The sequence below is a fragment of the Rhinolophus sinicus genome, chromosome 15 (assembly GCF_057876585.1).
Source record: "Rhinolophus sinicus isolate RSI-liver-muscle chromosome 15, RSI-T2T, whole genome shotgun sequence".
Lineage (NCBI taxonomy): Eukaryota > Metazoa > Chordata > Mammalia > Chiroptera > Rhinolophidae > Rhinolophus > Rhinolophus sinicus.
This window is the reverse complement of record NC_142515.1, coordinates 108,510,436-108,532,636: the sequence shown is the minus strand read 5'-3', so window position 1 is coordinate 108,532,636 and position 22,201 is coordinate 108,510,436. Positions and strand designations below refer to the sequence as shown.

At 37.2% G+C, this 22,201-nt stretch overlaps 1 protein-coding gene across 11 annotated transcripts in view; it reads left to right on the top strand.

Annotated features, from left to right (window-relative positions):
- GUCY1A1 (guanylate cyclase 1 soluble subunit alpha 1) overlaps window positions 1-22,201 on the top strand; it is a 93,679-nt gene that overhangs the window by 14,231 nt on the left and 57,247 nt on the right. For 2 of the 11 annotated variants that reach the window (XM_019733229.3, XM_088792565.1), the window contains exons 1-2: window positions 17,949-18,074; window positions 18,430-18,503. The exons of 1 other annotated variant lie outside the window; for it this stretch is intronic. The gene's annotated coding sequence lies outside the window, so the exon portion shown is untranslated. Of the gene's footprint in view, window positions 1-17,934; window positions 18,075-18,128; window positions 18,335-18,429; window positions 19,026-19,110; window positions 19,131-22,201 lie in introns of those variants that run through there. 8 more of the 11 variants (XM_019733227.3, XM_019733230.3, XM_074338407.2 and 5 more) reach the window with 6 other exon arrangements.

Below are 22,201 nucleotides of genomic sequence, written 5' to 3'. Positions count from 1 at the left end.
TTCACTAGCTGCCAAGTTCTTGTGACTAGAGCAGTCTCTTGTTCTCACACTGCAGGCACTTGGCTTATGTCAACTTCTAAGCATCTTTGTGTGGGAGTCCAAGTCTTATTCAAATAAGAGGCAAAGTCCTAGAGAGCACGTCTGACTGGACGTGCCAAACACATCTCCACGCTGTCTCCATGTTCCTCCCATCTGCTGTCTTGACAGTTTCCACAGAATCTCTCCACTCTGGCTTTCATGAAACTGTATCACTATTACTCAGAGGAGAACACCTCTGGTTGCATCTTCTCTGCTTCCTTTGCTAGAAATGCCAATCATGGGCATAACCTTTTCTCTCTTGCCGATCTGCAAATTTTCTCTTTGAGTTACACTCAATACTTAGAGAATACCTCTCCCAGTCTGCATCTTTCCTCAGCCCTGACTCCTCCTCCTCTTCCCCTTTCTTCTTCCTCTCCTCCTCCTCATCCTCCTCCTCCTCCTCTTCCTCTTCCTCCTCCTCCTCCTCTTCCCCTTTCTTCTTCTTCCTCTCCTCCTCCTCCTCCTCCTCCTCCTCCTCCTTCTTTTTCTTCTCTCCATTACATGATGGATATTTTTACTTGGATGAATTACTGTCATCCCAAATTCAATATGCTCAAACCTAAATTTATAATCTCCTCTCTCCTAAAAATCCTTAATGCCACATTATGCCAAGCCCATACATACTGTCAGCTTTCTACCAGGCTGAAAACCTTGAGTTCTTTTTAATTCTCAGCAAACCAGTGCTCTAGTTCCTATATTCTCTTTAACTCATTTATCTGAGATATCAGTTTATTTAAGTTACTATCCTTTAGTGACTCCATGTTCAGAATGACTTGGCTCTGCACTTGGCTCTGCAATAGGTCCACTGACGGGCTTCCTTTAAAATGTCAGTAGCAGTAAGTCCAATGAGGTTCAGAAACTATTTGAGAAATAGGCACTGTGTGTGTGTGTGAAAGAGAGGGAGAGAGAGAGGAAGAGGAAGAGGAAGAGGAAGAGGAAGAGGAAGAGGAAGAAGAAGAAGAAGAAGAAGAAGAAGAAGAAGAAGAAGAAGAAGAAGAAGAAGAAAGGAGAGGAGAGGGAGGGAGGGAGGGAGGGAGGGAGGGAGGGAGGGAGGGAGGGAGGGAGGGAGGGGAGAAAAGAAAAGATGTTGTAAATAAAGGAGCATGCAATAAAAGTTTAGAAGACCTGGGTTTCCATACTTTCCACTAATTGGCTCTAGGAAACATTAAACATCCCCTGGCTTTCAGTGTCTTCATCTATGAGATGAGACATTATGCTGTGTGGCATAAAATATTTTCTAGCCTTCACACTTTATGGCTTTCCTTAAGAAATCCCTGTTTTTCAGATTGTGATATTCAAGTTAAATTATTAGAAGGTTATAGAGTCAAGGAGAGTTCTTAGCGAACCCCAAGTGGTGCTCAGGATTGTTGGAGGGGAGTGAAAGAATGTGTGATTCTTCAGTTTCTCCTACTAAGAAGTCAGGATTTGAAATGCTGAGCCAGAGTTGGGGTGAAGTATCTGGGAGCCTGAGTCAGTTATATTCATAAAATAAGGCATCTCTTGCCCATGGGCTGCAATGTGAGGCACAGAGGGGTGACCCTAGAGATCATTTTAGTAACCATCTGAATCCAAAGCCAAATAGACCTGAAAGGAGAAACATATCTATGAGGCAGAGAGAAATTCCAGGAAATTCTTATTAGGAGGAATTTATCACAGGATCTTCATGGCCCCAGGCTAAAATCTTTGACCTGGCTCTGTGTGTGTGTGTGTGTGTGTGTGAGTGTGTGTGTGTGTGTGTGTGAGAGAGAGAGAGAGAGAGAGAGAGAGAGAGAGAGAGAGAGAGAGTTTGGGTAGAGCATAAAAGATAAAAGTTGAAAAGCTAATGGGAATGAGATGTCAGAAAATGAAGGTGAAAATATATAAACTATTCTTTTAATGCTTTTAAGACATTTGATACTGGAGGGAAAACTATAAGTAGTAACAAGAGAAGGTTGCAGATCGGAAATAAATATATATTGAGAACACACTACATGTGTAATACTCTTCTAGAGAGTCAGTAATATATAACACAAACATGGACCTAAAACTGTGCTTTGACTTTAATGTAAAACTATAATTATCATAATTCTAGACCAAAATTATACTGCCTAACATCTTTGATAAAAACACGCATGATAAGAAAGCCTGTACATCAGCCAGATTAAGGAAGATGGAGATTCACAAAACCTCCTTGTAAAACTTCTATAGGTCTGTCTGAAATTGGATGACCTCCCTACTATCTCATGTTTGTGATCCAAGGATAAATTGTGCCTCATGGCTAGTGCAGTTGTTACTGAACATGAGTACCAGAATGAAATTGAATGCATTCAAGGGATTCAGGACAAAAACGTAGTCTAGGCTACAATTTATAACTAAAACTTTTCACAGAGCTCTGTAGGTTGCAGGTGTGTAATAACAGAAATGGGACTGGTGCATGTTAGAGATCAATGACAACAAGCTTTCCTTTTGGTGTTCTATTTGTCACCAGAGCAAAAGAAATTTCCAAGTATCCTTGTTGACCACACAGCTCTGAAGCTGAAAACCTTCCATAATATTGGGGGATGTGAGAACTAATTTCACTAATTTTTCTTCATTTATTTATATATCATTCATTCAGACAGTATAGCTATTGCATAACATTTATGCAATAGAGAGTAGGTACAAAGGGGCAGGAATAATGATGAAGAAAGAAATGGGGCATGCCCTCAGAGTTGACCATCTACTAAGAGACAAACATGATAACTAAATATAGCCAAATTATAATGAACATAGTGCAATGAGCATTATCATTTTAGGAAATACAGAGTACTATACAGACACTAGTGTTATAACCAGTCAAGGAGTTAGAAATGGATTATGAAGAGAATGAAATTTCAGCTGAAACAAAGGTGGATTTAGGTGGGCAAAGATGGAAAAGAAGACTCTTTCAGGAAGATGTATCAGTAAAAGTAGGCTAAGTTACACTGAGATAACAAAAAAAGATCTTCAAGTCTCAGTGGTTTATAACTACACAGGTTTATTTTGCTTTCATTTTGTGTTCGTTAGGGATTGGCTGTAGTTCTGCTCCATATTTTCTTTTCTCCAGGACACAAGTTAATCAATCATCCTCCATTTTGGATATTGCCTGTCTTGTGACAGAAGACAGATGCCATGTTGAAGCACACAGTGGCTTTTATAGCTAGCATCCGAAAATGACACATGCCACTTCTGCTTACATTTTACTGGGCAAAGCAAATCACGTGGCAAGTTCACAGGGCCAAAAACGTATAATCTTCCCACAGGCAGGAAAGTGCACTACACTGAGAGCTGGGTTTAATAGCAGAAGAATGAAACTATCTATCAATGGTATAAACAAACGGATAGACCCAATGTTGAACTTGGTGTAGCCTAAGACTTGAATTGATTTCAATATAGCTTGAATTTAGATGATGAGGCAGAAAGTGCTAGGCATGATGCTGGGTCAGTGAGCATGAGCCGGATTAGGCAGCCACATTAAGGAGAGAGAAGTTTATCATAAATGCTTTGGGTAACCTGTGATGGCTTTGGAGTATGGAAACTGGCTTGAAGAGCAGCCAGATTGCAGAAAGTGGGGTCAGTTAGAAAGCATGGACCTTAATCCAGGTGAAACATTATAACACCTAAATAAAGACAGTAGGAACAGAAAAGGCCAACAGGCAGTGTTTGGAAAATTGGATCAGCAGTGGTTGGAGAATGCTTAGATATGAGGGATTAACAAGGAAGAAGTAATGCTGACGCCCAAGTTGTGTTTAGTTCTATAAAGGAATAATATTAATTCCAATATAGAAAACACAGAGAAAGATCAGGTTTTGGAGCATGATGGTAAATTATACATCTGGGGCATTTTGAGTCTGGCTCTCCTACAAGGCTTTCCAGCAGAGATACCAGTCAGTAGGTAAACATTTAGGTCTAAAGTTATGAAGAAAGGAAATCTGAGCTAGAAATACAAATCTGGGACTCATCAGAGTCTAGATTATGAGCTAAGCTAAGGGGTGACTGATATTATCTAGAGTGATAATATGAAAGGAGAAACGGAGAAAGGATAAAATGCTACTGCAGCATGTCACTAACGTTTCCTACTGCCTTGATTAAAAATACTTATGACTGTCCATAGAGGAAGGGTATTTGTCCTTGAAGAAATGTCACTGGTTGTACTTCCTCAGGATCTCCTAAAGCTCTCAACATAAAGTGGTCAGAAGTACAATTAAGTTGTGAGGCAGACAGTTTGGGTTCCAGTTTCCAGCTTTGCTCTTAGCAACCACGTCCTTGGAAAACCTTTCAATCAGCCATGCCTTAACATTGTCATTTGTAAAACAGGAGTGCTGATGCCTTTGCTCCATACCTAATGAGGTTGTCAGAATTCCCAAAGCTACATAATATAGGTGAAAGCTCTTTGGAAACGGAAAAGTATCTTTTAAATATAAGTTGGTATTATAATGTTCACTGTAGGAGGGGAAATTCCTAAGTCTATTTTGAGGTCTCATAAAATGTGGAGAAAATGGAAAGTCCTTTGCCAAACCTCGTAAAAGCAAAATTGACAACATTTCTGACATGACTCATTTTTCCTTTGAAAACCAACTATCAGATAAGGGTCAGCTCCTTTTAAGTAGAAACTTAAGGAAAATAAAACTTGTAAGAAATCTTTTCGGAATGACTGTTCTTTTTCACATTGCTCGTTTTAGAGGAGGCTATTACTTACATATAAATGAACCTATTGCCCCAACCCTAACCCTATTTTTTTTTGTTGTTATTTTTCCTTTCAGGCAGAAATATTTGAATGGTGGCAAATAGTTAAAATTTCTAATTATATCATCAAATCTTCAGTGATCTTTCTGGTGGAGCCCTCAGTACTAACCCAAAGTTCTGAACATCCTTATACTTACTAAAAGATTAATTCCAGAGGACTTATTTAGAGATGAGAGACCAGGAGTTAGAGCATTTACACTGTCAATGGCCCAGTGAATGTGTATTCTATAACTTACATTTCCAAACAGTAATTATGATCTCCTTTTCAACAATTTTTATTTATTTAGATTAGAGTCAACCTCCATTGGTACTGTTTATGTATTTTGTTCTTGTTAACATCAATTTTAAAACACTCTTGTACCCACTATCCAACCAGTTTATAAGAAATTTTGGACTGCTGGTTGTATGTCAAATTTTATTTTAAATACTCTGTCAAGAGTAGGACTTATGCTTTCATCTCACTATAATCTCTTCATTTTATTTTTCACAACAAAAATGTCCCCCAAGCATGAAAACACTATGAAAGTCACCATATACCTCAGCACGTACCATAATTTAGAGAAAAATAAATAAAACTTACACTATACATTTAATTAAATGTCTTTCAGTTTTGTAGAATAAAATGTTAAATATGTATTCTGGGATATGTAAACAGTCAAACTTGTTTTGTCTTTGCAGTTAATTTCTAAGTTACATTAGCCGTAGTTGTGATAAATATTAAGTCACCACCTCTTCCTCAAACATCGCTAATCTATCATTATACACTTTCTCAATGAGTTCTCAGAGTCTTTCTCAACACAATGCCCCAGGCAGCCACCTTCAATCACTTAGAGTTGTCAAAGAGATAAAAAAACTGTTTGCTGTTTTGAAGCCCGCAGTCTAGACAGGCAAAAAATATCAATAATCAAATGTATTTCATCCTGCTCTATCTATAGTAGATATAGCTTGTACATAAACTATGTTTTGAATGTAAAAATAAAAATCTTCCTTTTAACTTAATTTATGCTAGAAGAACTAAACCTATAGGCAACTACCTATTTTGTCCACAGGTATTAATCCTACAGATGGAATTACAAACCATTACTGTCCTCCCAGTACTCCCTCTGTCACCCATCACTACCAGCCAAAAACAGTGAAGTGTTTGCTAATTGCTAATCACTAAATGCTTATTTAGCAATTATCCCTACACTCACTTCAAATAAACTGTTACTTTAGGAAGGGAAGAGTATGTTGATTTTCAATCTTATACAAACGTTGTTTTATCACTTCCATGACTACAGCCTATTTTTTCACATGTCACCTAATCTTTTCATTACTGTTTGTAAAGCAATAACAAAATGGACATTTATTATGCACTAATGTGGAAAGTTATCATTATTCTTCTAGAATACATCCTTTTACTTCTTATTGAAAGGCATTTTCCTCTTTTTTACATTCTTTTGGACTCTTCCAGATGCAACTCCACTAATTGCCTTGTAAAGTCACACCATGTAGCTTTTGAGATCATGCAGATGTGTGTTGACAAAATAGCTATTTCAAACCTTGTACATGGCCTTGAAAAAAAGTGTGTGAATGATTAGGAGATTTGTGAAAGAAAACGAGTTGATAGCAAGCAGCTGTTTCTGTTTTAAACATTCCATCTGTGGGACCACATTTTATCTCTGTCCCCCTTTCAAGTCAAGTCTTTAATAGGATCATTTTAGTCATTATTCTTTAATAGTAAGTGTCTGGTTGGGTACAGTTTTGATACTTGTAGGAAGCTGTTGACTATGACATTGCAGCCCATGGCTGGGCGCCCGTGGCACCTTTACAGTTCTCACTGACAGCATGAAACAGACTTTCAACTTCTATGGAAAAATGCAGTAACATCTCATCATCTATAGCCTGATAATGCGAGACCTTAAAAATGCATTTGAAAATATTGGCTTCAGAAGTGTATTTTGTACCAAGACGTAACATTTCTCTTTGTAGAGAGTCCACATTTAAAACTCACTTGGAATCAACTTAATACATCCTTGCTATGAAAATCTTTTATGGTTACTTATAAAAGGATCTTTATATAAACTAATAAAATAATAATAATAATAATAATAATAATTAGCTAAATTGCTACTTGTTGATATTTGAATGATACATGTGGTATAATTGTGACAGGATAGTCATTAAAATATATTCAGACTATTTACACAAATCACTACTTGAACATCTTGAATAAATGAACTGATACATTAATTCCCTGAATATTAAGTGATTTCTATTCGTGATATTTCTTGGAAACATATATGCCTGTTCTCACATATACCCAATATTTTAACCACCTAACATAAAACTCTTCTCCCACCAGATTTAGAGACACAAAGACACTAAGACACTGTCCATGCTTTCAAAGAGTTTATAGTTTGGTAGTGCTTAAAGTCAAATCATCAACCTGTCAAAAACTTATTTTGAGGAAGAGTCATTCATCTACTTAATTGGTTGAAAAAATAAATTGAACAAGGCAGCCTGTTGAAAAGCAATTGAATAGAGAAAACTTTGTATATTCTACTATAGAAAATAACTTGCTCCCCCAGAATGACTCACAATTTATGGGCTGGATCATAGCACTTTCAATCTCCCTTTAATAACCACACATCTTAAATGAGAATTAAAATGATTTATGCAATAATTGTATGGCATTAGTGAGCAGCATAGAGCTTAAGAGATCTAATTTCCATGATTCAAGCATGATTGGTCAGGGGAAATATTTATTCCCTCTCTTAGAACCAGAAATCAATGATTTGAGGTTTTCTATGTTAATCATATGACATGCTGTTAAGATGTAATTAGATAACAATGAAACTAGTGCGATGTCAGTACATAGCAATCATTTAAAAAAAGAACTATCTAAAATTTAAACACAAAGTATTAATATGTTCACAGATAATATTTGTAGACCATAGTCCATAATTTGATTTCTTCTCAAATGATATTCTCATCAACAAATCATAGAAAACTGATGTAATGAATGAAATTAGAACTGTCTGGAATTGAACAAGGGTAAATCAATGATCAGTAACTTGGTATTGTCACATCACATAATACACTAGGAGGGTCCACAAAGACTCTATGTACCACTATGAATTAAACTGCACAGCTGAGTGGTACATGTGACTGGTACTCCTGGAGTGGTTCAGTGTGCAATTTGCACAATACTTGGTAGCCCTGAGAGCCTGTAAATGTCTTGATAATAATGTTTTGGTCAATAGTTTTGATGATAGATAAATAGGACAGTATGACCGTGATATGATTCTCACTTGCATGCCAATACTGATCCTAAAATAAAATGTCCCTAAGTTTGCTAAGAGAAGATTTACTCTGCCCCAAGTCTATTCCATTCCAGGTATCTGTATATTAAATGAGGTACACATTCTTGATTGTGGTTTATCATAATCAGTTGTAAAGTGTGTTCAAAATTTTACTGATTTTATCAAAACATTTAAGCATATGAAAGATTTTCTTGAAAAATAGAAGAGATTCAAGGTTATCTCTACAACAGTGTCCAGTGTCACTCATTTGCATCTTTTTTGTTGTTCTTTTTTAAAAAAATTAAATTTATTGGGGTGACAATGGTTAGTAAAATTACATAGGTTTCAAGTGTACAATTTGATAATATATCATCTATATAAGGGTGGAAAGGGAATGTTAGAAGAGGTTAAAGGGGGTCAAATATAGGGTAATGGATCTCATTATTTTTGGTTGGTCATTTTATGAAATGCCTTCATTAGTGGATTTTAAAAAAAATTATACGTCTTGTGAATTGTTGGGTAAACAAGGGATGGATGGCTGAGTTAAGTTCTGCAAAACCTAAGCATTGGTCCCTTTTAATACTGTCATTCTACTAAATCTCTATTCTCTCTTGCTGGTATCCTTCATACGTCTTAACCTGTCCATATTTCATCCACCCTTTGGTCTAAATTCTTTTTATTTCTTTAGACCTAAAACATTCTCTTCACATTTATCTAATCTGCTATTTAACTCTTCCATGAGATTTTGTTTTTAAGTTTTTATATTTTTCATTTCTGGAAGTTTTCTTTGGTTCCAGCTTCAAGCTCGTCAAGTTTTATATTCTTGTTCCTTTCTTATGCTATGAATACATTTTATTTTTAAAAATTTATTAAACTTACTGTATATTCTGTTTTGAATAATTTCTACTTTCATAGTTCTTTCAGGTTTTACTTTTAATTTATTGAGTTCTTCTTTCTATTATTTACAGTAGCATTTTACCTCATGTATTTGATGACTTCCTTATTACAGTCTCATTTTTTGCTGGGACTTTATTGGTAGAAATTATTTAAAGACTTTCTTTAAAGTGGATTCCCTAGTGAGGATTTGTGTTTGTTTCTGTCAGGCTCCTGTGGGATTCCCAACACATGACCACTTTAAAATAAAGGTTCTGCCTGTGAATTTTCAAGCCATGGAATTTGTATAAATTTCCAATCCAAACTGTCACTGCAGGCTTGGGATCAAGAATATTCAGGAGAGATTTGTTTTCTCTCCTGCTCCATTCTGAGTCAACACCTAAAGAGAGAAAGTACTTGGTGTGAAAATACCCCCTCCAAGATTTCTACTAAGTATGTTGTCTTTTCCTACTTGTATTTGGTTTTGTCTTCACATGTTGCCCAGTATCCCAAGGTCATGCTTACCAGGTATAGGCAGATAACCTCAGAACAATGGCCAGCTGCTGTGCTAGCTTACCAGTGAGGCTCTTCTTTCTCATTGTTTCTAGTGTCAGCTTCTTGCCTTCTCTGGACCAGCCTCGCTAAGCCTTAAAATTGTGCTTAAACTTTTACCCAGCATTGTTAGGTGTTCTCCACTGGGAAAGGTTTCTCTGCATATATGTCATGGTGTTGGAGAGGGAAGGCCCTTTTATTATTTGCATTAATTTTATAATCAGACCAAAATAGAATACTCTAAAAAGTAAGAAGCCTTATTTCTGACTTATTTCTGACTTATCTGACTTATTTAACTTAGCATGATAATCTCAAGATCCATCTATACTGTCACAAATGATAGTATTTCATTTTTTCTTAATGCTGAGTAATATTCAAATATATATATATGAATACTCATATATATATATATATATATATATATATATATATATATATATATATATATATATAATCACATCTTCTTTATCCAATAATTTATCAAAGGATGACACTTTGGTTGTTTCCGTGTCTTGGCCACCGTGAATAATGCTGCAACGAACATAGGGGTACATATATCTTATGAATAAATGTATTCAAATAATAAAACTGAAGCAACAGATGGACAAGACAAACAAAAACTCATAGACACAGACAACAGTTTTGGTGGTTACCAGAAGGTAAGAGGGGAGGAGGGTGGTAGAAGAGGGTAAAGAGGGTCAACTATGTGGTGATGAAAGGAGATTTGATTTTAGGTGGTGAACAATGCAATATACAGATGATGTATTATAGACTTATATACTTGAACCCTACATAACTTTATTAACCAATGTTACCCCAATAAATTTAGTTTTAAAATTAAAATTATAAAGAGATTTGGTAAGGTACTATTTCCCTTAGGTAATATTGTCAACTGTTTAAACAAACTATGTTACAAATATAAGAGCAGCAGCCATAATTGTTATTTTCATAAAATGGGATTCCAACAAATTTTTCTCGGCATAACTTGCTTTTTCTTTGTGTCAAAACAGAGTTCTCATTACTCTGAAACTTGAATCAGTTTCTTTTTTTAAACCAAAGCTTAGGGTGTACCATTTGGCCCCATCTAGTGAGACCATCATCGAAGCGCATCACATTTTCCTTGGCTGCCTTTGCAGTTTTGAGATCTATGTGTTTCGCTTCTCCCAGAAAGAGAAGCCTGTGCGAAACACTCTTATGAGCAAGGCTCAAAGAAAACATTTTGGTTTTGGAAGTAAAATGAAAACCAAAAGCAAAATTGATACCCATGCGTTAGAAGTTTCTGGAACAGACTCATTAGCTCATTAGTACAACACATCACCAGTTGGTGACTGTGCTATGTAAGAATAATAGAAATCACCTCGCCTTACTCCCACTGGCTGGCATATGGTTTTTCTCATACCATCTTTAAGTTATGAAAGTATAACTGGAAGCAGAAAACGTTTTATCTGTTACAGTATTTAAAAAGAGAGCAGCATTTTGCTGACTAACATATACTTTTCGTTTCTTTCACCATTATTTGGAAAACCGCAAACACGTCTTTCCATACAGATGACTCTCTTTTCTATAGGTCAGTAGGTCATGGCCATGGAAAGCTTCTCTGAGAGGGCTCATAGATGTTCACATATCTATAGTCACATGTCAAATTTCTCAGTTTGATTAAATGCTATCTCTAAAAGTGATATTCTATTAGAACTATTTTTTTTAAACTATTTCAACTCAGGTACATAGAAAATCCTGAAACAGTAGACAGTCATTCTGTTGAGGAAGATTCTTGGGACCTTCACCTACAGGAGCTATAGGGTTGTTTATAAGCCTATAGATAAAAAGTGTTAAAGAATTTTCAACTCTCTGTAAAAGGCATTTATTTAACCAATGATTGTTTTTTTTAACATGTCTTATCATGAAAGGAAGCAGAAACAAGTCAACCTTTATGATAGTTGAAGAATTGGGAGAAAGTTACTGGAGTGTATTTTCTTAATATTTTCTATAAGCAGATTTGTTGATACGTACTTCCAATGCTTTGCCTACCTTCTTCATAATCTTCTTTCCCTTCCTTCCTTCCTTCCTTCCTTCCTTCCTTCCTTCCTTCCTTCCTTCCTTCCTTCCTTTCTTCCTTTCTTCCTTCCTTCCCTGCCCCGTCCTTCCTTCCCTTTCTTTTTATTCTCTCTCTCCCCCCCACCCCCAACATTAAATGGAGACACACTGCCCCTATGTAGTTAACCATTCTATTAGGAAGTAAAGCTATTGAAACTCATGTTCTCCACTGCTTATTTGGCAGCTTGAACTCATGTCAAGCAAAGAAATTAAGAGAATATATAAACAGTTTGAAGTGCAAATGTTGAAAACCCAAACCTGTTACATAATGGTGTCAGGAATATATATCTGCCCAAGGACTTCTTCAATAAGACAACTTTACTACCTTGAAATATTTAGTGTTTCTGAGTGTGATCCTCAGCCATCCGTGATCTACAGATGCCAGTTAAAATGCTGGTTCCTGTGACCTACCAGTACCCATAGAGTCTGATTTTATAATTCTAAACTGGGCCTCTTTATTTTGCATAATTAATAAACTCTTTGCAGAATGACCAGAGTGATTTGTACTCCAGGGTGATCAGTTAGATGGCCTGAGTTTGAGCCCTGCTTTTGCCACTTGCTAGCTGTGTGATTTAGGGACAGTTACTTAATCTCCCTGTGCCTCAATTTTCTCATACATTAAGCAGATATAATAATAGTGCCTACCTCAAAGGATTACTAGAGGAAACAAATGGCATAATGCATATAGTGTTTATAGCAGTGTCTGGCACATAATTAATGTCCAATGACATTAACTATTGCAATTCTTTTTCTTGACGGTTACAATGTTAGAGCCCCAGAAAAGAATTCACTTGTGTTTTTTAAATAACCTTGGTTGTTGTTGATATTGTTTTCAGCTGTTGTTTTAAAACCAACTTTATTGAGATAAATGTACATAAAATGAAATATACCCATTTTAAGTGTATAGTTCAGTGAGTTTTGGTAAATACATGCCCTCATAACCACCACCACAATTATGATATAGAACATTTCCATTACCCAAATTTCCTTGTCCCCTATGCTGGTAACTCCCCATCCTGGTTCCAGGCAGCTACTAACCTGCCTTTTGTTATTATAGATTAGTTTTGCCCTTTCTAGAGTTTCATACAAATGGAATCTTGCAGTATGCACTCTTTTATGTCTGTTTTTTTCTCAGGTAATGTTTTTGAGATTCACTTGTGTTGCTGTGTGTATTAATAGTTCCTTCTTTTCTTCTGCTGAGTAGTATTCCATTATATGGAATTTGCTCATCTGCTCATCTATAACTGGATATTTGAATTCTTTCCAGTTTAGGGCTATGGTAAATAGTCCAAATAACTTCTTTGTTGGCAGCTGGCATTAGTTTTTCTGTTTAAAAACTAGTAAATTCAAAGATTCAGTAAGTAGAATCTGTCTTTACATGGATAATTATTTTAGAATGCGTAGAAATCTTGTAAAAGTGGGGTAGGGGAGTAAGCTAGCGAAGAAAAAGCAATATCAAACATTAAGTGTATTTTTGAACTAACGATGGCTATGGACTATTTTTTTTTTTTTTTACAGACCATATCTTTGTATGACTAAACCGTTCTTTTTAAACTTGTCAATTTTTAATCATGTGAAATACCTTTAACTGGACAGAGTTGACATCGTTACATTTAATATATGCCTTTGAACAAATTTCACAAACCTTAATTTTGCAGTATCCATTAACCCATTCATCTTAGGGACTTTTTATGTCATTATCTCCACCTTATGTTTTCTTTTCAATTTCCTGAAGTCAATGAAATTGTAAGTTATTCCTATGAGGGAGCATTTTAAAAGCATCATAAAATATATTTATAGGGTGCCATTTTCGTCTCCTTTTGAAACACAAACAACTTACAGAATACTAGTGCTATGTAATGATATTAGGAATAAAAGAGTCAATATAACTATTGTCTTAAGACATAAAATAAAAATATGGGTGTCTGTTGTGTAAATATGTGTAGAGGATTTTTAAAATATGAGAATCGATAAAAATCTCTCAGTAGCACCAAAGCACAAGAACATTATGTTTACCCAGTAAAGTATGGAATGGTATCTTTTGCAATCTAGATAAGCTAAGAATTTTCTAAATCATCAAGCCCTGGTTCCTTTTTGCTTAATAGTTCTTCCTTCAATCTCTCTTTCCTCTCACATTTTACCAAAAACAGTAAGAAGAAACCAAGCAGTGCCTTCAACACTTTGCTAGAAATATTCTCCCTTAAGTATCCAATTTCATCATTTCTGCATACGGCAGACTATATAGTTCACTAAAATTTGCCACTATATAATAAGGACGTCCTTTCCTCCTGTTCCAATAATGGGTTGCTCATTGCCATCTGTGTCCTCATCGGAAGTACTTTTAACATTCATAATTCTACCAGCGGTCCCTTCACAACATATTACGTCTTCTCTAAGATGTATAGGTTTTCTCTACCATGGCTTCCAATTCTCTATTGTGCTTCTGAATCCTTACTAGCAGAGTCAACCTCTGTATTTTTTTCAACAGTGCATTATTCAAAGCAAACTAGGCTTTTGAAAAATCATGCTCCATAAAATTCTTCCAGCCTTTACCATCTCCCTGTCCTAACGCTACTTTCACATTGTTAGATATTTGTTACACAAGCACCCCACTTCTTAATGCCAACATTTGTACTACTTTCCCATTGTTGCGGTAACAATCACAAACCTAGTTACTTAAAACAGCACAAATGGATTATCCTCCATTTCTGGAGGTCAGAAGTTTGAAATGAGTCTCACTGGATTAAAATCAAAGTGTTGGCTGGGCTGTGTTCCTTTCTGGAGGCTCCAAGGGAGAATCCGTTTTCTATTCTGATCCTGCTTCTTGAAGCTGCACACATCCCCTAAAATAACCCCCTCCCATCTTTAAATCCAGCAATTACTGGTCAAGTCTTTCTCACATTGCATCACTCTCACTCTCTCTGACTTTGACTCGGACTTCCTTGCCTCCATCCTTCATTTAGAAGTACCCTGTGATTACAATGGGCCCACATAGGTAATCTAGGATAATTTCCCCAACTCAAGGTCAGTTGATTAGCAATCTTAATTCTATGTGCAACTTAAATTCCCCCTTGCTTTGTACCATATACCATGCTATATTCACAGGTTTCAGGGATGAGGACATGGGCATCTTTGGGCCAGGGGTTGGCGGACATTATTCTGCCTACCACTCTATTTACTGCTAAAAAACACCATCTATTTTGAGAAAATGTAGTGAAAAACGTTTCTGTCACCATTAGAATCTTTTAAAGTCCAAGCTTCTTCATGAATGTCCTACCAGGACTAGACATTTAGGGATTCCGACCTCCATGATCTGCTTTTCCTAATTAAAACGTCACACTCTGAAAGAGATATTTTGAAGTGCTAACAGGGTCCCAATAATTACAAGTTACCAGTGTAAAATTTGTCTAACTGGATGTGTTCAAAGAAAATTGAAAGCAAATAAAAAGGAGGATAAAAGAGTAATGAAAAGGAAAATTGATAATGAAGTTTATCTTACTTTTCTTGTGTTCGACAAGTTATCCTCATTTGATAAATAGTACAATCAGTGATTATTTTTGTCTGCTAGAAAATAAAGTGAATTTCTGCCCCTGATACATAACAGAAAAAATATACAATAGTGTACAATAGTCCTCTCACTTCTTCCCTCCTGCAGCATTGCCCCCTCACCCAATCTCTCAATTCCTTTTGGTTTATGAACTTGTGGTTTCGGTTTATGAACTGGACCAAGAAGCCAGCAGAGATGAATCCATCAGTCCCATTACTTTATTTGAACTGATATGGCAATAATATCGCAGAAAAAAATAAAGATGCTGGTTCTAAAAATCCCTAGGTTTAAAGAGAATCATATAACCAGTTTCCAGGTTTAGCAAACTTAATGAATTGATCATAGATCAGTGTTCTCAAATGTTAATATGCATAGGAATCAATGGGGGAGGGTTATTAAATGAACATTCTGAATCAGTAAGTTTGGGGTGAGGACTGAGGTTGCATATTTTTGACAAGGTCACAGATAATGCTGATGCTGCTGATACACAGACCACACTCTGAGTAGCAAGGAGTTACTACTCAGTAACTCCTATCCTATCTCTGTTTGTCGTTGTCATTTGCAAGTGTGGAAAGAGTACATGTTTGAATGTTTTGTGCTTTTGGCAATTATAAGTACAAGAATAACAAGGCATCTTGAGAAGAACACTTGATCTATTCTGCCTAAGCCAACAAAGCTACCCAGGGTTGCTTTAAAGTGAATATTTGTCCTTGTTAACATTTTTATCAAGTTGGCATAACACTTTCCTATCCTCAATAAAGTGGAGGCAAGTAGGTTTTAACCTACACATCACCTGAAAGTCAGAAGAATGGACCTGGAAGCTGATGAAATATTCAGGTATTAATTTATCCACTCATCAGTCATTTGATGAGTGGATAAATGATTCTACTAGGATTCTCCTGAATCCCTCCCTATTAAGACCCAGGTTCATTGCTAGGCAAGTAGGCTACAAAGATTACTTCCCTAGTGCAAAAGTACTTTCAATCCTTTGTCAGCGCCTATCAAATATCCAGATTAAGGAATGCCTTTCACAATCACCTTTTGATGAGTCCAGCCACCCTCATTCCTAGATTGGTTGCTTTTCCCACATACCTCATTGTCTGGTACAAAGGATGGGAGAAGTATACAAGATACACTCTAGCTGAGACTCTACCCTGTGTAACACTGAGTAGCCCCTGACAGAAATTACTGAGGTTAAATGAAATACTTATCAAGGATTTTGGTGTGCTGTAGAATTTGAGGATGGTAAAAGCAGAAATTAAAAGCTTTAGCAAGTCACATTCCAAGATGACAGGCATACTGACAAGAGTAGTGCCAGTAGAGAAAAATGAAAACAAACAAACAAACAACAATAAAAAACAGGTTTTATACAAGCCTACAGTGCATGGCAACTAGAGGACAGGCAAATGAGGCCATTTGAACCAAACTGATCTTTCCACTTTGCCTTTCTATAGTTTTATAAATGTACATTTTATTTCTATCAAATGATAGCACTTCCTGTTTCTTGAATATCCATGTCATACCTTCCCACCACCATGCCTTTCCTCACGTTTTCCTTGGACTGAAAACAAAACAAAACAAAACAAAACAAAAACAAAAACAAACTTCCTCTATTTCATCTTTTCCCAAATATGACCAACCTTTTAAGGCCTAAGTCTAATGCTGCTCCATTGTGAAGTTTTTATCCTGTTTAAAAAAAAACAAAAAACTCTTCTTCTTTGCATTCATATCATTAAACTTTTTTTTTTTAAATAGTATGTGTTTCAATTATGCATTAGTGGGTATTTCTTTTTATTTTTTCTTCTAGGTTTTAAATAGTACTATGAGGAGAGAAGCCCTACTGACCTAAGAGATTATCACGGGTTGCGAGTAGAAGAACAAATTTCAAAGGTGGCAGAACCAAACATGCAAACTTACAGCTATACACTTTTGCCTGTTACTAATGCAAAATATATTTAAAAGCCTTTTTTTCTAAATGCTTTTTTTTTTTCAGTTTATTCTAACTGTTTGCCATGAGAAGAGCATGTAGGCAAGAATGGGTGAAAAACATGCAAATACTATGAGTCAAAAATGGGACCAGATTATGTAGTGGGTTTGGGGAGAAATATAATTGGAGATATCCGTGAACAATTAGTCTCAAAGTTCCTGGGTTTGAAGAAGGATCACAAAATAATGATTAATTGTGAACTCACAATGGAAAAGCATAATGAGATCTTTTTAAAAAGTCAGAAAGGTGACTCAAAAACAATATCAGAACTTATTTTTCTATGCTGGAATACACAACACACACAAGGCCTCCTCACGCACCTGCCCCGCCCCCCCCCAAAAAAAAAAACAAAAACAAATGTACTGAAGCAAGCAGAATCAAGACCTTACTGAAAAGATGTAAATACTCTGTAATCATTGAATTGCATTTGCAAAAGAGTAGATAGTCTTTAAATCTGAAAACCAGGACAAGCATGCGTGCAGATATCAACTTCCCAGCCGAAATGTTGGTATTTTTAATTGCGGAAAACTAGTTTTTCTGGCGTAGTGCAGAGTGGGGATTTCTTTTTTTCCATAAGCCAAATTTTCCATGAGTTCCCTCCCTCTTATTTTCCTTTCTTTTTCCTTGTCCCTGTCCCCTCTTTTGTCACCACAGAGTAACTGCTGGGATGGCCATTGGGTAGCTGGAGGGGCCAGGACTCAGTTCCCCTGCTCTAGTCTGGGCATGGTGGGTGGGACTCAGCACTGAGCTGGTTTTCCACAAGCAGGTTTCTATGCAGTTTTCCTACACTTTCACTGCACTAGACCCGAGGCTAAAAGTAGACAGCAGCTGGGGAGCTGCCCCAAGCGACCTACACCTGCAAGGGAGGGAGCGCCTCCAGCAGACCAGGAACAGGGCCCTGCGTGACCTCACCATGGTGCGTTTTAGCCGCTACTTTCTTTTTCAGTCTGAAGGGGAGGGGTTCTGAGAAGTCGAGTGCCGTAGGGAAAGGAACTGCCGGGTTCCTTAGGGGTCATCAGAGAGATACAGAGAGACCAGAACAGACCGTGACCGGAAAGGATTTAGTGTTTCGGAGCAGCGCGGGAATCGGGTTTGCTAGAAACGTCGCGTCCCGCCCAGCCTGTTGAGCAGGTAGACAGGAATGAGCCCAGTGTGAGCTCTGCGGCCTCGTGTGCAGTGGGTGCACTCACGCAGGGACCAACAGGTGCCACCGCAGAGTCCCCTCTCCCGCACCCCCGCCCTTGACGCCCACTTTCTCTCTGCGTTTACAGTGAGGATTTGCGAGGCGCGTCTTTGAGCTGCTGGTGATCCAGAAACAAAGCCCCGAGCTCTAGGAGGCCACCGAGTAAGTGGTCGCTGCATACCCACGCGGGTCGGGACTCCCTAGAAAGACGGTCCCTGTCCCCGGGCTTCTGGCCTGGGCTGGTGTTCCTACCCGTCCCCCACACCCTGGGAAGCCTCCCCTGCATTCCCAGCTGCCCAGCCCTGGGGGGCCGGGGCCCGGTTCCCACGCTGGGAAGGACCAAGGGAGCAAAGGAGACGGCGCCCGGGTGTCCGGCTCAGGGCTCGGGGGACCTGCGACGCCTGAGGCAGGAGGACTGACGCGGGGTGGGCGCCTGGCTGACCGCGCCAGCGGCTGCGCTCTGCAATCCCAGGCGCGAGAACGCGCGGGGCGCGCCGGGGCCGCTTCTCTCCCACGGCTGGGTCGCGGGGGCAGCTCAGTCCGCCAACCCAGTGTAGCCGGGCGGCCTGCGGCGCACGCTAGGACGAGCTGGAACAGCAAAGAGGCGCTGGGATATCAGAACCCGCGGAGCTGGAGGCTGCGCCTGGGCTTTACCGAAACTTCATCCCGCCTGCTACGGCGTGGGTGAGTGATTCGCTGTCCTGGACAGCAAACAGCTACGATAGCTGGATGGCTTAGAGAAAGCGGGCAGCAAACTTCCAGTGGTGCTGTTTCGAGCTAGACCGTAGAGTGTGTGTGTGTGTGTGTGTGTGTGTGTGTGTGTGTGTGTGTGTGAATTACTGGTTGGCAGTCTAATTTATGTTTTCATTGTGACTGCCGCACCTGGGGAAACAGTGAGCAAGGGGTCACCACCATCTCTGCGCGTCGCATTGCCTGGAGCCTGTACTCTATGTGCGAAGCAGCCTCCCTGTGACATTGGTGTGAGGGGGGCTGCACTGCAATGTGATCATGCTATGGATCTCATGAGTCTTTTTTTTTTTCTTTTCCCGTTTGTTTTCACATCGTTGTTTCTTCATTTTGCACTTGATAAACAGTTTGCATCTTTTGAAGTAAACCAGAAGGTTGTACATTTCACTTAATGGTGAATGGCCGAAGATATCCTGGTTTCTAAAATATTGGAAACTCCTCTGAAATAGAACAGATCATGTATATATTTTTTAAATTAGAACTTCATTTGTAACATATCAGTAGTGATTTTCCAGGGTTAGTCCTCTGATGCTGATTTCACTAAATGCTTACCTATTGTACTTACCAGAACTGGGCTTGGTAGGAACATTGTTAATGTTCCATATAAATAAACATTAAACCACTTAGCGATAGATACAGATTTTTCTATGTTGGTTCATAATGTAGAAATAATCTGTTGAGCTTTTCCTAAAATGGCTATATATATATTTTTCTGCTGCTGTGGTCATTTCAGGGACTATATTATGTGGAGTAGTGAAAATCATTAACAACATAAGCATATGAATGTCTAAAATTCCAAAGCAAATCTTAGTTTGTCATAAAGCCATATAAACTTTTTATTACTCTTTTGTTGGAGGTTTTCTGTGTAGTCTACATTCTGTTCAGTTACTAAACCACTCACAGTCTGTGTATCTGCTTCAAGGGGTCATGAAGTCCCTGGAATCTTATCAAACATTTGAGTTGCTGCATTTTTAGGGAGATAATCTAGAGTCCTTAGATATCCAAAGAGATCTGTGACCCAATAGAAAAATGAGAACCATGAAATTAAAATATATAAGCTACACTTTTTCTTGTCAAAACAATATGTTCTCTATATAAAGCCTGCAGATATAAAATAGCAGGAACAATTCTAGACTAATTAAACAGTGTTACAATAATTAAACATTTCATTAAAAATGAACTCATGTTTTCAAATTTACCAGTTAGGAAACTTAGGTAGATTAAGTTTATTTGGTAGAAATTTGTAATTAATAGATGGGAATCTTGTTTCTTCTTGTACTATAAGATTTCTTTCCAGTATATGGCAGAGGAAATTAAAATTATATTTTTCTCTCTTTGAAACCCAACAGAAATATAAAGTACTTATGCCTGATATGGTGTTTAATAGTGTATGAATATAAATAGCCCATAAAAATCCCTGTTTTTAGATGTCCCGGTAGAAAATAACGTGCCTAAGAGAATTTTCTGTTATTTCTAGAATGTGGAAGAAAATGTAAAGCTATTTCATTTGTATCTTAAAAGAAAAGGAAATATGGAAAACTTCACAATGCTTAGTACTTATCTTTCTTGTAACTATTGTTTATTAAATGATCTTGCTTTAAGACATTATTTTGAAAACTTTAATATTATATTTTACTAAAAGCAAAAGAAGTAAGTGATAAAATTAAATTATTTCTGTTATGAATAAGTCAACTGAATGTCAACAGTTTTGTCGTAGATATTTTTGAAACAAAAATATTTTTAGTTAACATTACTTTTTTGATAAATAAAAATATTGCATAACGTTGAATTTTGTGAGAAACTATACAAGTGAAATTAAATTCTGTATTTATATTGTAGGTTGCATTTGCCAACAATTAATATGAGTGTAGGAGGGAAAATAGACTGATAATTTACAAATTAGTTTAAAACAACATATGTATCCCAAAAGTTTCTAATTACCTTTTTCCAGAAATAGATAAAAATCAAATTAGCCTTAAGAATGAATCTCTTCAGATAAAGAGACGTGGAAAGATAAATCAATATTTGAATATACCAAGCCGAAAAGTATGTTATTAATAGGAAAAAAATTTGGAGGAAATTAGTTATTCAGAATATTTTTTATGTGTCAGATTTGCCAGGAAGTTGCTTAGCGTTTCTTGATTTGCTAGAATATATAACTTTTATGGCACTGATTTTTATATCACTTACATTATAAAATTTACCCAAACAACTTTCCTTAAACATTACTATTTATTACTTTCTGTATATTTGTAGAAACAGATATTTTCCTTTCTAAAATATCAATAATTTCAATGGTTTTTAGTCCCTAGGCCATCTAGATTTATGAAGTATTTATTAGGTGCCCGTGCAATAGTTTTGTTTTGGGTATATCCATCTTGATCTAATACAAAAAGGGCTTTTGGCAATTTTTAGGTCTTGAGATGAACAAATTCAGTTGCCCATTGACTCGTTGACTTCCTTGGGGTTGGAATAAATTTTTAGCTACCCTGGATCACATTTGCTTCTATTTCTCTCAAGCAGTTTGGAAATATCTGACCTGTTTCATATATTTTTCTTTCCACTGGGTTCAGATCAACAGGCTTTATCTTTCTAGAATTACTTTCAAGGATACAAGAGCTTTAGGCCAGCTTCCTTCTCAGCCCACCGTGGAGAGAATGATCAGCTTATAAAATGAGGGGTATGAGCTCCCCTTGCCACAGAAAATGTGATTCTCACTTCTTGTAGTTAACTTTGCTTACCTGGAATGCTTTCTGGACATTAATAATCTTTTATTAAAATGAGTTCTCCCTTTCAGAAAATCAAAGGCAACTCTTATTAATTAACTCACATACCACCTCTTCCTTCTCACCATGGTAGGAATTAGCAAGAAGCCAACAGAAGACAATAGCTTTGGGACTGAACTCCCTGGGGAAAGGAAGTTGGGAAGACCAAGGAAAACTTCTTATTCTTGACATTTTTGCCAGGTCTAACCTATCTACATATCCCACATCGCTCTGCTACATTACATTAAAAATAGCTGTTTCGATGTCTGAATGTTTTACCAAACTCAAATCGCCCTACAAATATTCATCATTGGACTCATAGTGCCTGGCACATAGTAGGTGTCTGAT